This window comes from Silurus meridionalis, chromosome 17 (assembly GCF_014805685.1).
Source record: "Silurus meridionalis isolate SWU-2019-XX chromosome 17, ASM1480568v1, whole genome shotgun sequence".
Classification (NCBI taxonomy): domain Eukaryota; kingdom Metazoa; phylum Chordata; class Actinopteri; order Siluriformes; family Siluridae; genus Silurus; species Silurus meridionalis.
The window spans coordinates 19,750,141-19,766,263 of record NC_060900.1 but is presented as its reverse complement, the minus strand read 5'-3'; the positions used below and the strand labels follow the sequence as shown (position 1 = coordinate 19,766,263).

General features: G+C 36.6%; 1 protein-coding gene across 3 annotated transcripts in view; it reads right to left on the bottom strand.

The window, feature by feature from the left end:
• Positions 1 to 16,123, bottom strand: part of kcnd3 (potassium voltage-gated channel, Shal-related subfamily, member 3) — a 140,526-nt gene that overhangs the window by 108,799 nt on the left and 15,604 nt on the right. The window lies entirely within an intron of this gene.

Sequence of the window (16,123 nt, the reverse complement as noted above, 5' to 3'; positions counted from 1 at the left end):
AAGCGATGTGAGGCTGTACTCTTACAGAGCGTGATTATGCAAGTGTGAGTTTGAGTGTTTGTAAAGGCGAGGTGAGTGGGAGGAGTGCGAGTCGGGGCTATTTTTAGATCGGCTGTGAATCTACGTGTAATTGTGGGTGTAATTGTAAGTTTGAGGCGCAGCGATGTCAGCTGTATATATGTAGTAAATCTGTATTCAATTAAACGCTATACACATACTTATTCCCATACAGAACTCTTCACTTCTGTTCTTTACTCACATTCGCCACAGTTTTTTACGTAATCATTTTCTTTGCCAGTGAGCAAATAAACAAAACAGACCCTAACACCTTGTTATACAGGACTCTTATTGACTTCCTGTCTTCCTCATAATTAGACTTGTTAATAACCTTTTGACTGGATATGCATTAGCAGTGTCAAATTTACTTGAATGCATTTCAATATTAATTAGCCAATCATTAAACACTGCCACATACAGAATAAGCATTAGGTGCTGAGCTTCATTACACTATATGAACACACCTGTCTTTTCCAGCCATATGTATTTTTCCCCAAACTATTACCACAAATATGGAGGCACACAATTGTATAGGATGTCATTTAATGCATTAGCATTACATATTCCCTTCACCTGAACTAGGAGATTTAAACCTGTTCAAGCATGGCAATGCCCCATGCACAAAGTGAGATCCATCAATATATGCTTTATATGGGTTGGAGTGAAAGATCTTGAGCTCTAAACTCAAGTCTACTGAACAGCTTAAAGTTAAATTAGAATTCTGACATCACCCCAGGACTTATTATGAAATAAGATCTCTTTAGACTAGGGGTCTGTGATATAGATTGTTGCTTGCTAACAGCCAATGACTGATTGTAATGTAAAAATTTGACTCAAAATTTGATGCACACATTTAGAAAAAGCATTATTAAGGTAAAAATGTCCATAAAAGGTAAAAATCTATTTAAACTTATTGGAAAAGATAAATTTCTGTCACTTCTGTGAACTGACTACCACACAGAATATGAAGAATATCAAAAATGTTAGGAGTCAGCTGTCCATGGTAGTCCCTAAGGTACCAGCACAATAGGACACTCAGCAAAATATTGTCAAATTATCGTTATCTATAAAATCTAAAAAAGATTTATTTTCTGTCAATATTGCACACCCCTACATCAGACATCAGAGAATCTCCAAAACAACAGGTCTTGTGGAGTGTTTTCTGCATGCAGTGGTTAATACATACCAAAACAGGTCTGAGGGAGGTGACTGTCACCCAACACACAAGCATGTATGTTGAGCGCGATGGCTATGCCGTCTAGTCTAATCTCACAAAAAAAACTACGCCATTGATTTGAAAAACATAAAGACTTCAAGGTGTTGACTTAGCCTCCAAATTCCCCAGATCTCAATCTGATTGAGCAATCTGTCTGATGTGCTAGACAAACAAGTCAGATCCCTAGCGGCCCCACCTCACAAATTAAAGAATCTGCTTGGTGCCAGACATCACAGCATACCTTCATGGTGGTATCCATGCCTTGAAGAGTCAGAGCGGTTTTGATGGCACAAGGAGGACCTACACAACATTAGGCAGCTGGTTTGAATGTGGGGCTGGTCGGTTTGAATTGTACTTGTATGTCCGCACAATGATGTCAAACACTTGTAGTAAATGTTAAGAGTATTTAGGGTTTAACAGTATTTACATTTCATATACACATTTTTTGCAAGCTGCCCAAAATTGGATTTCTCTCACTTATAAACAATGCATTCTTGAACAATATGCATCAAAAGAGAAAAGTCATTTTTGATAGAAGATCAAATAACGCAGTCGTGGGTTTTGCAGTATCTTTCGGATCCTCTGTATTGTAAAGTGTTACCCACAGGACATTATAAAGACAGCGGTATGCAATGAAAATAAATGCCTTTAAATGTTTTGCCCCTTGACAATTTGCATTTTAATTTTAAAGCCTGCAATGTAATCAGCACCACCCTGCTGAGTGATGAAAAGAACCGGATAATTAGAAATTAAGTAAAGACCATGGGCGCTGTTCTTTTGGGAGATGACGCTACAGAACTTCTATGCTCTTTTTCTCTCGTGCTCTGTCTCTCACTCTCTCTCAGCTATTGCCCTTCTACATGTCTGATGCTGCCTCATGATATTTCCATGCACTGTGTGTGAATAATGCATGTGTGGAAATGAAAAGAAGGTCAAGCTTGTCTACTTCAAGTACATCTTTATTTGACCCAACGCACAGAAAAACTAAAGTTAATTTGTCAATAAGGGTGTGTATCTCAGAATCTGGCCTCTGACATCGTGAGCTGAAAGACTCAGTGCCTGTATGCCTGGTTTATGCTTCATCTGAAATGTTTCGGGGGTCGGCCCAAAGCAAACTGCCTCAAAGGGCTTTAGTGCTCCTGATGTTTCAAAGCAGTGGCAGGGTCTGTGGCAGTGTCAGCTGTCCATCAAACAGCAATCTAAAACACGTATCACAATTTTCAATTTTCTAAAGTTCACGCCAGATCCATAGTGTAGCCTGCGTTCTGTACAGACTGGCATAGACTTGCATCTCATAGAGCTAAAGCACTGGCTAAAACAAACACCTCTCTCCTGTGTCTAGAAATGATTCTGACACAGCACGTTGTCCTTTATTGCAATTCAAAGATTGGCTAGAAAATCCAAAATGTATTAACCTGTATAGTGGGAGAACGGAATAACGAAAACATATGTTATTAACATAGATATGAGGAAGAGATTCTTTCCTATTTTACACTTATCTACTTTCTACTCTAGGAATACAGATACAGTGGTCCCCCGAAACTCCCCCCCCGCGAGTTCCGAAAATTTGCACATTTTGGATGCACCCCCCGCAGCCCCTATGGTACCTTAGTGAATTCATCTAGACATTACGCCAGTAAGTTGGTTCCTTTTTTATGCATACTCAGCAGAAAATGTGAAGTAATTGACATCATTTATCAGTTAAAATTAATAATACAATAATGTGTTTTTTAAAAATGTTATGCAATTTGTAAGTGAAAACATAGTTTAAAATGTTATTCCTAACATTCCTGAACATTCCCGCAAATTTTAAGATAATCCGCAACTTGCTGTTAGTTAGTTTCCAAATGAGGACTCGTGAATTTTCCGAGCCGCGAGTTCCGAACCGCAAATTATCGGGGCTAATGTATAGTGAGGTGATTACACAGTAGCACAGTAAACCGTTTACATAGAAATCTTGCAGGAATGTTGGCGCTGAGTGGGAACTACAACTATAGCATTACATTACTGTGATTAAATAATGTGTGGTTGAACAGTGTGGTGTTAACATGCCTGTTGTTAAATACACAGTTTGCATTAGAGGTCAGCTTTCGATTTCATTTAGGACTTTAAAATTACATGAACAAATCAAATTCCTACAGTATAACCTAATACACTCATGTTTCACAATGAATGCAGGGGAATGATGTAAATTCCATGTAAAATAAAGAAAAAACAGCACCAGTATGGTGTTCTGAGATTAGATCCTGTATGGCATCAAGTGATTCATAGACTATGTCAAAATAATATTAGCTTATTAGTATATGTGCATGCATTTTTTCCTCAGTGTGTGGGAGCATTAGGGCTGCCAAAGTCCTGTAATTAGATTTTTTATGAAGTATTTAAATTGCGACTAATATGACTGCATTTTATATAATCTGGATATTGTTTCGCCTTTGCTTTCACAGACAAAGCAAACAGCAGTAACACTGCACTGTGGGTTTCTATTACATAAAACCATAAAAAAATAAAACAATTGTTGCTTTCCCAAACCGCAAAGAAAGCACAAGGCAAAATCAAATGTTTTTTTATTTTTACCTACAGCTACCTACAATGCAAGCCCAGATTAGAGGTAAGAGAGTTCGCTCTTTCACCGGACAGCGCGTAACCATGACAGTCATTTTGATCGATGTTTTCATTTTCACCACATCCGTAAAACTAAGTTGACAGCAGACGATAATTACATCCCCAGAGTCCTGTGCACTTGGTATGGTTCAAAACCAAGATCCTGTATGTGTTACAAAAGTCCTAAACTTAAATCTGTGGTAAGAGTTGAAAATTGATCTTCACCAGTAGTCCCCATGCTAGAATTGAAAACCATTGTGAAATCAAAATGGGTCAGGATCAAAATGGCAATTAGATCCAACAGGCGTGTCAGGAGAACAAGACCAAGTGCATGACCCAGAATCTCTGTTCTAAGTATAAATGCACACACCTGTGCTAATTCAGTAGCTTGGTGAATGAGAGTGAATGTTTGACAGACATGTTTGCTGGGAAATGAAGTAGCTAGTTATACTACAGAGCAATTAAATATAAAATTTGGTAATATAATTTTGTATATAAATAAAAGTAAAAATAAAGTATATAAAAAATTACCAGCACAAATTCACAGCTAGCCCTCTAAAACTTTTGTAAAACTCCTACTGTATGTTTAGTTTACATATTTAAATGTGCTCCAAAACAAAAATGTTTGTGCATAACTATAACTATAACTATAATATATATATATATATATATATATATATATATATATATATATATATATATATATATATATATATATATATATATATATACCTACCAGAAATATTTGGACCTTCTGACTGCCTCTCTTCAATCTATTAGCAGAAATGTCACACACACAAACAGCTTTGATGCAAATAAATAAATGAAGGGTAGAAGAATAAACAGCAGAGCAAGCCAACGTTCTCAAAACATCATGCTGCTTTTTAATGAGTTTGATGTCACTGGATTAAACAATAAAATTTTATTACTTTTTTTTAACTGCGAGATGCACTGCACGCTGAGTTTATGTCTCATTAGAGCATTTATCTTTATAAGCCATCATCATTTTAGTTTTGGCTAGGGCTGAAAATGTAATAATAATTCATTTGTGTCCAATTTTTTTTGCTTCCTCAATAAATTAAATATAATTAAATGCAATCTTCTTCTTTTGGCTTCTCCCATTAGGGGTCACCACAGCGGATCATCCGTCTCCTTACTGCTCTGTCCTCTACATCTGCCTCTTTCAAACCAACTACCTACATGTCTTCCCTCACCACATCCATAAACCCCCTCCTTGGTCTCCCTCTTTTCCTCCTTCCTGGCGGCTCCATCCTCAGCATTCTCCTAACGATATACCCCATGTCCCTCCTCTGTACATGTCCAAACCATCTCAACCTCACCTCTTTCACTTTTTCCCCAAAATGTCCTACATGTGCTGTCCCTCTAATAAACTCGTTTCTAATCCTGTCCATCGTCGTCACTCCCAACAAAAACCTCAACATCTTCAGCTCTTCTACCTCCAGCTCCACCTTCTGTCTTTTACTCAATGGCACTGTCTCTAAACCATACAACACCGCAGGTCTCACCACAGTCCTATAAACTTTCCCTTTCACTCTCACAGACACCCTTCTATTACAAAAATATAATTAAATGCAATAATGATAAGAATAGGTAAAGGTAATAATGCTGAAAAAGATTAGCTTTTATATTTTCTCTGATGCAGTAAGTTACTTTTAGTATTATTGAGTTAATATTTTTTTTTTATTAACACAAACACACACACACACACACACACACACACACACACATATATATATCAAGGCTTTACTAAGGATCTAAATGTAGTACAGCAAAGTATATCGGTGTGTAAGTCAAGCTTAGCGGAATCTGCATTTTGTCAATGCAAAAAGATCAATTAAAATCCAGCAGGAATGCATCTACATATGAATTATGGCGTGTAAGGGCGTTAACAGGTTTAGCACATCCACGTATCCTGAAGCAGGTGAGGCTTAAGTCTCAGTTTATGATGTAGAGAGCAGGAGCAGAGATGGAAACCGACATGCTTTATTACAAGCAAACAGAGAGAACACAGTGCACCATTTCCAAAAATGGTCAACCCTACTACAATCAGAGGAAACAGTGAAGGAGAGCCTGCATATAACCACACAGACATATCACTCTAATCCCTATAGCCTGGGAAGAGAGAAAAAAATCACAAAAGGAGCAAAGCAAAAGTACTTTTTTACTTTAAATGCTGGCAACATGCTGAGGGGAAAAGTAGGTGGAGAGGAAGATTGTGAGATAACGATTGGCATCAGGATTTCTAAGCCTAATCAGATTCCCACTCTATTCATCTAGTGGTGCAGACTGCCCTGAGAGCATACTTTGAGCTTCTTATCCTTTATCATCAATTTCTCTGCGCATCAGCACACCCACTTCAGTAACCTTACAGCAGACCAGGAGATGATAAAACCAGCAGTAGGTGTAATGAGGGCCATCAGGAAAACATCAAGGTGAAGCAGGGGCAGGAGTAGCCCTGTGGGTAATGACCTGATAACCTTTGGATTGTACACATTGCACTGAAAATCATGATGTGCTGGGTTTTACTTCCTTGAACCATTTGTGTTTTATATTTATATATATATATATATATATATATATATATATATATATATATATATATATATATATATATATATATTTGACCGTTTAAAAAATACATAAATAAATATAAGAGGTGCAATTAAAACCTTTAATGCAACACATATTTATTCACAACGTCCCTTCTTCACTCAGATATAAAAAAAAATATATTATAAAATAAACTTCACCGAAAACTATTTAAAAACACGAAACATTTGTTTTTTTTGATGCGGCAAGTCTCAAATAAAGCACCAAAATCTGCCATCATGCAGATCCGGCAATTAAAATCGTTCGTGGAAACATAGCAAAAGTTTGGTGTCCTGATGATTTATGTAATTTTAAACACCATAATTACTTTAAAACATTTACAATAATATTTTATCTTCATGCCCTGTCTTAAGGATGGTTTTACTCATAAACATGCATTTGCATAAAGCATCTTAATTTAAGGTACATTTAGAACAATGTGTGATTAAACACGATTTAACTAACGACAATCATGCGTTTAATCATGATTAAATATTTGAATCGATTGACAGCCCTATATTTATATTCATGTTTTATATGTTTAAATGTTTTTTTTTTCTTTCTTGTGTGAAGTATATTTTACTTAAATATACTTCACACAAGAAAGAAGAAAAAAATTACATTTCATACATTTAACCTTGCTCTGACCTTGGCATGTGACTTTGCTGTGACCTCTGCTTGGCCTGTTTGGATCAATTCCAAAATCTAATCGGTTCATTTACGGGTTACAATGATAAATCCATCGAAATCCTACAAGCATTCCACCAATCGTTCTTTAGATTTTGAGCCATTAATAATTTTGTATAGCTGAAGAGATTGAAGCAATTAACTGTAGTTAAAAAAGAAAATATTGATTGATTTCTTGGAACATATGTAACTTAGATCTGTTTGACAAACAAGAAAGAAGCAATTAAAGATAAAAAATGATTGAAACGTTTAACCTTGCCATGAACTTGACCCTGTTTCGATTCATTTTAGAATCTAATCAAAGCTGCTACAGTACAGGTAATGGAGATACGTTACGACGACCCCATCGTAAGTCAAAAATATCGTTGAAGATGGTGCTATGACTGTGACAGTCTTTCCTGCTTCATGCTGATTTATAAATTTCATTTTCTGCTCTAAACTGATGGCTTTCCTCTTCTTTTTTTTTCACTACAAGCAGGAGACATACTTAGGCGCTTGAATGCTTTTATCACAAAAATTACTGTTGGAAACAGAAAAAAATACACACTGAGGCACTTTACTTTATGGACCGCTATCGAGAGTGTGGTATCTCACAGGGTGAGAGATATGCTCATCCCAACTGTGCGTCCATCGTATTGTACAACGTACGCAGCTGCCTGTAACTGTTGTGCAATCTTTTTTTTTTTTACAATTTTCTCGTATCGCTATCGTCATTGTCAGATCGAAAAATCTTAACTTGGGGACCATCTGTAGTTCTAATATACATTTCTTTAAAAATCTTACACACATTTTACCATTTATTCATGAGACATCTGAGACTAATGCACACAACACAAAACACAACACAAAAACATACACTATATTGTCAAAAGTTTTAGGACACCTGGTCATAAGTATGTGTTTTTTGAGCATCGCATTCCACAATTAGTCCCAATTTGCTCCTATAATCCCCTTCACGCTTCTGGGAAGACGTTCAACTAGATTTTGATGTGTGTTAATGGAGATTTGTGCTCATTCAGGCACAAGTGTGTTAGAAAAGTCAGGTACTGATGTAGGTGAGGTGATCAGGGTGCAGTCAGCGTTCCAATTCACCTCAGAGTTGTGGGACTTCAGGTTTTGGTCTCCTAGTAGCATTTAATGCTACTGCATCCAAAGACCCCCTGTACAACTATGTGGCCTTAGCTGTGCAATAACAGTTTGGATAAGAACCACATATGGCTGGGAAAGTCAGGGCTACCAATACTTTTGTCTATATAGTGTACATTACCCAGAGGTAGAGGCACAGAAAATGTAGTTCTAATTATTTTTATCTTTCACTTTTTTAGTTAGTACCTTCCTGTTTTCTGGTCAGTATCTCTTACCAATCACTTGAGCTCAGGTATATAGCAGAGGTTAGATCGTTCTTGTTCAGCTGCTCTGTGATGCAATTCAAATGGATGAGGCTTTCAAATGTCTCAGAAAAAAGTTTGTGCTAGATTTTACTCCCAGCATGTGATAGGGGAAAGGTACTGCCTGGGACCTAAATGGCAGTGTAAAAAAAACATATTTGGATATAAAAAAGAACTACTTTCCATTCCATCACAAAAATAAAAGAATAACTCGATTCCCATCTATCCCAAGAGGAAGCAATGAAAGAAATATACTTATTGTGTATATGAGCTTGATCATTTGCCTCATTTGCCCTTAGAAAGATCTGCTTGAACAGCAGAATCAGATATTAACCAAGCACTCAGTGGGGTGTCACTCTTTCCAGCCCATATTAAAGCAAATCATTTTTATTAAATCTGCCACGAAATAGCACGGACACTCAACCCTGATTAATTAATTGATTTGTTGCTATGAGCAACTAATACCACTAACATAAACACTTAGGCATCAAGTAAACACACTAAATGCATGTGTATGTTACAAGTTAAAATTAGATTCTCACCAGGGGGACTCGTCCAGAAAAAAAAGAAAAAGCTTTTGCAGGCAGCTTTAGTTTACAGACAGCACTGGGTACTTTTCCTGATTAGGCAGTCAGATGTTACATGGTGTTCTCAATGATGAGCCAAAAAGAATAATAATCGTGAATATATCACAATAATAAGAAGATGTGAAGAGACTTGACAGAGGCAAAAAAATGCACAGTCACATACAGATTGAAAGAAGTGGAGGCTCTGCAGTTAATATGTTAAGCCTCTGGTCTTGATCAAGGTCATGATTACCACAAAGCTGTGACTCCTGGGCTCTTGAGCAAGGCCCTTGACCCTCAACTGCACAGTTGAATAAATCATATCATTGTAAGGGCGCCTGTCAAATGCCGTTTATCTGAAGCACAACATGAAAGCCAGCTGTTGTTTTCAGCACACAGACTGTGGCCATACGAGCTCAGGGTGTAAGATTGGATGTAAGGAGGACAATCAGAAAGCTTAGCAATGCAGGAGCATAAAGTTTTTTGCAAGTAATAAAAAGCAGCTTGGGAACTGGTCAAGTGTGGGTTTGTTTTGTACTTGGAAAGGGAAAGCAGAAATATTCTCTAATACCTGGACCACACAAAACAATATTCTGGGATGTTCTGAGGTCAGTGCACTCTTTCGAACAAAAAAGTCTCAGGCGAACGCAAATCAGTAGCTGTTAGCATTCTTTTTTTAGCATTACCCCAGAGGAAAGTATGTTTAATAACAAGACAAAACACTATTTCTTATTGATAAAACCGTCCTTTTAAATTGTAGGCTACGTTCACACTTAGCATGCTTCATAGCGCAAGCTACTTGCTTTGAATCCCAGCACCTGCTGCACTACATACATCATCTCCAGACACAGCTTCTGATGATTTTACTAGCTGGAATAATGACTAGATTAATTGTATTCAGTGTTCCGAATGATTTCTTTTTTGTCATTTGGCCCACCTGCACTCAGCTCACAGTTTTATAGACATACAGAGAAAAAAAATGTGAGCCTGAGGCAAAGAAAGAGCAGAACACTGCATCTCATAGCCTAAGCATTGGCAAAGGACGTGTTGATTTATTGTCCAAGGTGTAAACATGTGAATTTCCCTACTGTCTTCAAATGTTCAAAAGCAGCTAACTATTCACTATATTCTATTACATTCTGATATCTATATATTCTTTTGTCAAATCAATTGAGTTTCCAAGCTCCCGAAGCATAGAACATCTGAGCGACTTTTTGATCAGTGGACTACTATAGGTAATGAATAAATAATATACTGTATAATCATAAAACATGATATCTAAACTGGGTTAATTTGTGTTTGTTTAGATTTTAACATTCGCTCATTGGAAATGATTGCAAGATCTGAAATTCAGAATTTGTATACCATGGAAATACTAAAGCAAACAATTGTTTAATTTTTTTTTTATTATTTATAAATATTGTAATATTGTACTATTGCTATTAGTATAATTATAAAACTTATTCACATATCTACTGTACACATACAAATTGTGAGTAAGCTACGCAACTACAAATTTTAATCTGCTGTATTTGTAAATATCAATAATTAGTTAAAGTTAAATATTTATTGAAAAACACTTTTTTTCAAATACATATTCCATGTTGCAGCCCCAAAAGAAGAATGCTAATATTGAAATGTGAAAGATGCTTGTCTGAATAGACTACAGCAGTGGTCCCCAACCCCTCGGGCCGCACAGAAAGAATACATAACTTACATTATTTCCGTTTTATTTATTATCTGATTTTGAACGTTACCGGATTCTCTCCGCCACATCTGTCTTTAACTCACTTTAGATGCATGTCATGATGCCTCGGTCACGTCTTACCTACATCCGCTACCTTCTTAAAGAGACGTGGATTCACGTCTATTATTATATTCAGAAAATACCAGTTTTTATGCTGGTCGTATAATTTTATTTTGTTGCATTTATCCGCCACACCTAAAGTCCGGTCCATGAAAATATTGTCCGACATTAAACTGGTCCGTGGTGCAAAAAAGGTTGGGGACCACTGGACTACAGCATCCTCAATTATTGTCAAAGTACTGTTTTAAAGCAAAGCTGCAGCTGATATTTTATATATGATTAGATATGGATGCTAAGTTCTGGCAGTACTCTAACTTAACATTGCCAATGAAATGCATGCACTATTATCGGGTGCCAATAATTTTTTTTCCACATGTGCAATATTTTTACTATTGTATTGTTCCTGTTCATATCCAGCCCACCACAGACACATAATGTTGTTTTGTGATTTTGTGTCTTCACACATCGTTAAATACGTAACAAAATTTCGATTTGTAATTGCGATTTTGTATGATGAAAATGCATTTCATTTCATGCATCTGTTTCATCAGAAATGCCCCCGCCCCATTACCATCTTTGCCAGTTACATCGCTGTGGGATCTTTTCCTGTTCCTGTTCTAGTTCACTAGACTGGAGTAAAGTCAACTAATTTTGTGCACCACCCAAAAAAAATTTCCCAATTCTGAACAGATCCCTATTCTCTTATTGAATTGAAATGTGTATTTAAATGCAAATTCTAATTTGTTCTAAATTAATCATTCTACTGCCAAGGCTTTGTAATTATACTGTATAATAAGATCAGAGCAGCCGATCCATTATATAAGGTTTATTCCCGCTTTATGCGTAAAGAAATTCATAGGTTAAAAAGATGCGAAGGTACCTACAAGTGAATGGAAGCCGGATCGCACTTACTCTGCAAATTTCTTTCTATTATTGGCTACTATTAATTAGAAATGTGATTAAACGCATTTCCTTTTTGCACTGCATGTGTCTCTTGCTCGCTCTCTCTCTCCTCCCTCTGTGCCTGTCAGCTTCACTCCTCAGAGTGAACGCTTTCCTCAATTACAATGAAATGGTTTGCACAATAAATCATACTTTTCAACTGTATGATATTGCTGCTCTGGCTCATAGCTTTCATACATTGGATTGTTGAGCATAAGGCTACATGGAGTGTAATGTTAATTTCATTTACAATCTGATGCCATCTGCAGTGATACAGACGTTACAGAAGTCTGACTCTGATACCACATGACATTATGTTAGGTAAACATAGCTGTGATATCATTTGACATTTCTGTATATGCCATCAAGTCTAACTCTAAAACCTTATGCCACTACTTTATGTGCTGTAAGTTTTGATACATTTACATTTGCATTAGCAGAAGCCCTTGTCCAAAACGACGTACAAAAGTGCTTTGAGTTTCTACAAAGCAAACTTGGAAAGTGCTAATTGAAGTGTTTCAGGGAGGAGGGTCTTCAACCGTCGCATAAAAATATCCTGGGACTCTGCTGTTCGGACATCTAGAGGAAGTTAATTCCACCACCTCAGTGTCAGAGCAGAGAAGAGAAGTATATTTACCTCTTATTCTGAGAGAAGGTGGTACCAGTCGAGCATACCGCCTCACATTATGTGATGTAAGTGACCTAGGATTAGCTCTGACTCCATGTGACACTAAGCAACGAAAGTCTACATCTGTTATCATATTATTTTGATACCATATGACACTGTGATGTAATTCTTGTTGTAATACCACATGACAACGTGATGTAAATAGTTCTGATACCACGTGACACTATTAGCTCTGATACAACATGATGCTATGTGGTATATGTACAGCTTTGTCATTACGACACATTGACAAATGTCCAGCTTAACACTATAATGATGTTATTCCAAGTGTAAACATGCATGATACTATATGACAAGTCAAAATCCATGTGACGTTGTGGGGTATGTCTATCACACATTCATGAGGAAATACAGCAAACTCCATCATCTTCTTACGTTACAATAAAAATGCTGCTGCACCACTCAACAGTAGGTTAACAGCAGGTTACTCAATTGTGTTATCAATATCGGTATGTCTTCAAAAAAATGCACTCGTACTTGGTCTAAAGAAAACAAACAAACAACGGATATAAAGTACTGATACTAGTTGATCATATATTAAGAATCACACCATATTGTCTCAAAAGTGAAAAATGTCAGAAATGTAAGTAGTCAGACAGAAATTTGGGCCATGGAGAGGTGTTTCCTCGACCTGTCATCCCCTTAGCCTCTTCTTGTGTCACTAGCTTTTTTATTATGCAAAGTGCATTCCTTTCAAAAACAGCCAGGAACGTCAGAACAAAATCCCTACATATTGTAAAAGCATGTGAAATGGAGACCAAAAGCCGACAAGACGCATACACATGCAAGAGACAGAAGAGGACAGACATAATCCTGATTTAATAAGCAAATTTTAAATAAGACCACTTTCTTAAACAGGTTTTAAAATATATTTTCATTCATGTTATAAATTTCATATGGTTACATCAGACTCTACCTTCATCCATCAAACCAAGAAGTGGGATGATTTGTAGTGAAACTGCCATCAGTGCTACTTAAAAAGAGTCAGCTGGAGATAATTAGACAGGAAGCAAATGGGCAACAGTCCAGGGTAACGGCTGAACGTAGCTCCCTATATAGTCATTATTTTATACTCTATAGTATATTACTCCCATGTATATTAAAGTCCAACAGGAGTGACTCATTGCTACGATCTGTCAGTTGGATTGTTGGATGAGTATCAGCTTATTTCAGTACTGCTTCCAAATGCACTTGTTTGATTAAAGTGTCTCTTTATTATCCAAATCTGAGTTAATTATTTATTATGCTTCTTACTTTATGGTCAATAAAAGCTTGCCACAAAATGATGGAATTGGATGGAAGGAATGTTAAAATGATGGAATTGGATGGAAGGAATGTTTTTGTAGATTTTATAAAAGAAACATTGCAAGGATTTCTGTCATACCTCACATCACAACCAGCCAAATCAACGTTTTGCCAACATAGTGTGTTTCATATGCTTACTTTATAGGATGGATGGCTGGATGGATGGATGGATAGATGGATGGATGGATATTTGCATCAAATCTGCTTTGACTAAATATGGAAATAAACAAGGTGCTCATCTGCTAAAGTTCTGTCTAAGAGAATGTTATAGAAACTGTCAAAAGCACTTAAACTGATACAATAAAAAAGGAGCACAGTTTCATGTGATTAAATGCATTTCTGTATGGTGAAAGGTCACATATTACATTCTTGTCAACAAGCAGGGAAGCCTCTATGAGCCACTTTAGTCCATCAACAAGTTGACATTTATGTTCAGAGCTTTAACTCCCACTTTCTCCAACGTATACACACACACGCACACGCACAAACATGGACAGATGTACTGAGCAAATTGCAGCTGATCTTCACACAAATGTTATTGTTTTGTTATTGCTTGGTTGTGATAAATAGATCTGGGAAATTTTAAAATGTTTTTCTTTCTTAGCAACAGCCTAGCATACAAATATGTTTACATTAGCATAATGACAGCTTTATACACAGTATTGGTGTCCTAACAGTTAGTTTCTCCAAACCAAGGCGTTCACTATTTGGATATTTCTTTTTAACCTTGCGAATCAGTTCATCCAAGTGCAGATCAATAGGATTTAGGTCTGGTGACTAGGCAGGTTATTCTATGTGTGATAAAACTCCAGCCTCTGTTTGCTCTTGAAATAACCCCTACAGAGCTTGGACATATGCATCAGGCAGTGTCTTGGTGTATTATGATGCTCAGATTGGTTCAGTAATCCTTTCACCCTGAATAAGTCTCCAACCTTCGCTGCTCCAAAACAACCCCAAATCATTAAGCTTCCACCTCCATGTTCGACTGTGGGTGTGAGGCAGTCTGTTAACATCTTCTCTCCTGGTCCTACACAAGTTCTTCCGTTAGAGCGAAAAATGTCAAATTTGGGCTTCCATTCATTCACTGTACAATTTTTGTGTCTTTTTTGCCTGTCCTAGTTTGTTGCATATAAACAAAAGGAACATGCTTGTGTCTAAGACTATTTGTGTCCAAACCGATATATTAGAAGTCATATGGCATGTGCCCTACAAACTCAAATAGAAAAATAAACTCTTCTTGGCACACAAGATAGGAAATGAATCATTCGTTTATAATAAATTACCACATCTATAAATCTATAATCATGAATATTAGTCATTTGAACCCAACATAACCTAAACACTGTGATGTGACTTAAACAGTAATAGAAATGATAAAGTCGATATATGTAAAGATGTCAGGTGAATCTAATCATTTTAAATAACAGCATTGATGACTTGTCTGAGCTTCCACATCTCTTGCTATTTCTAAGAGACACAAAGTGATCTATATTCTCAATACAGCAGGCATTAAAAGCAAGCTATAATCTTTTCTACTTGCTGCTATCTATTCAGTAATCGCTGATACACATCTGGATCATTCAAGATTGCTTGTTTACTTCACCCCTATATAGAATTAGTAATGTAAAAAAATTAGCAAGGTAGAAATAGGAGAGCTTTTTGTAATGTTAAAAGCAGTAGTGAATAAAACCTTTTGGAGCATTTTCCTCGCACGGATTCTGAATGGAATTTACGAAGGCTGACATGCATATTAAACATGAAACATTCGGCTTGATTTTGTAAAGCTTAGGGAATTAGTCGTGGTCAGTTTTGTGCACTTCATTTCCCGTTTTCTTTCATTGTTGCCAGGTGCAAATGCTTTTGAAATATAGGTGCTATTTTTTCGTTTTGTTTTCTCCTGGCATTTTTCATCCATTTCATTTTACACATAACTCTAGGGTTGGGTTGTTGTATCAATGACTTGGCTCGTTTCTTTTATACATATTATCTATTTATGACAATACAAAACCATTTTAGGACCTTGGTGAAAGATACAATATTGCTTGCCAGCTGGTTGTCGTCACGGCACATACGTGGTGGTGTCAAGAGGTTTGGAAACAAATGATGATAACTGGTGCAATTCTGTCTACGTGCGTTACCACGTCTGCGATTTCATCATGGACAGCAAGTTAGAACAGAAAGCAAACATAAAATTCTGCATGAAACTAGACAAATCTGCCACAGAGACGTTTGACATGACAAACATTTGACATA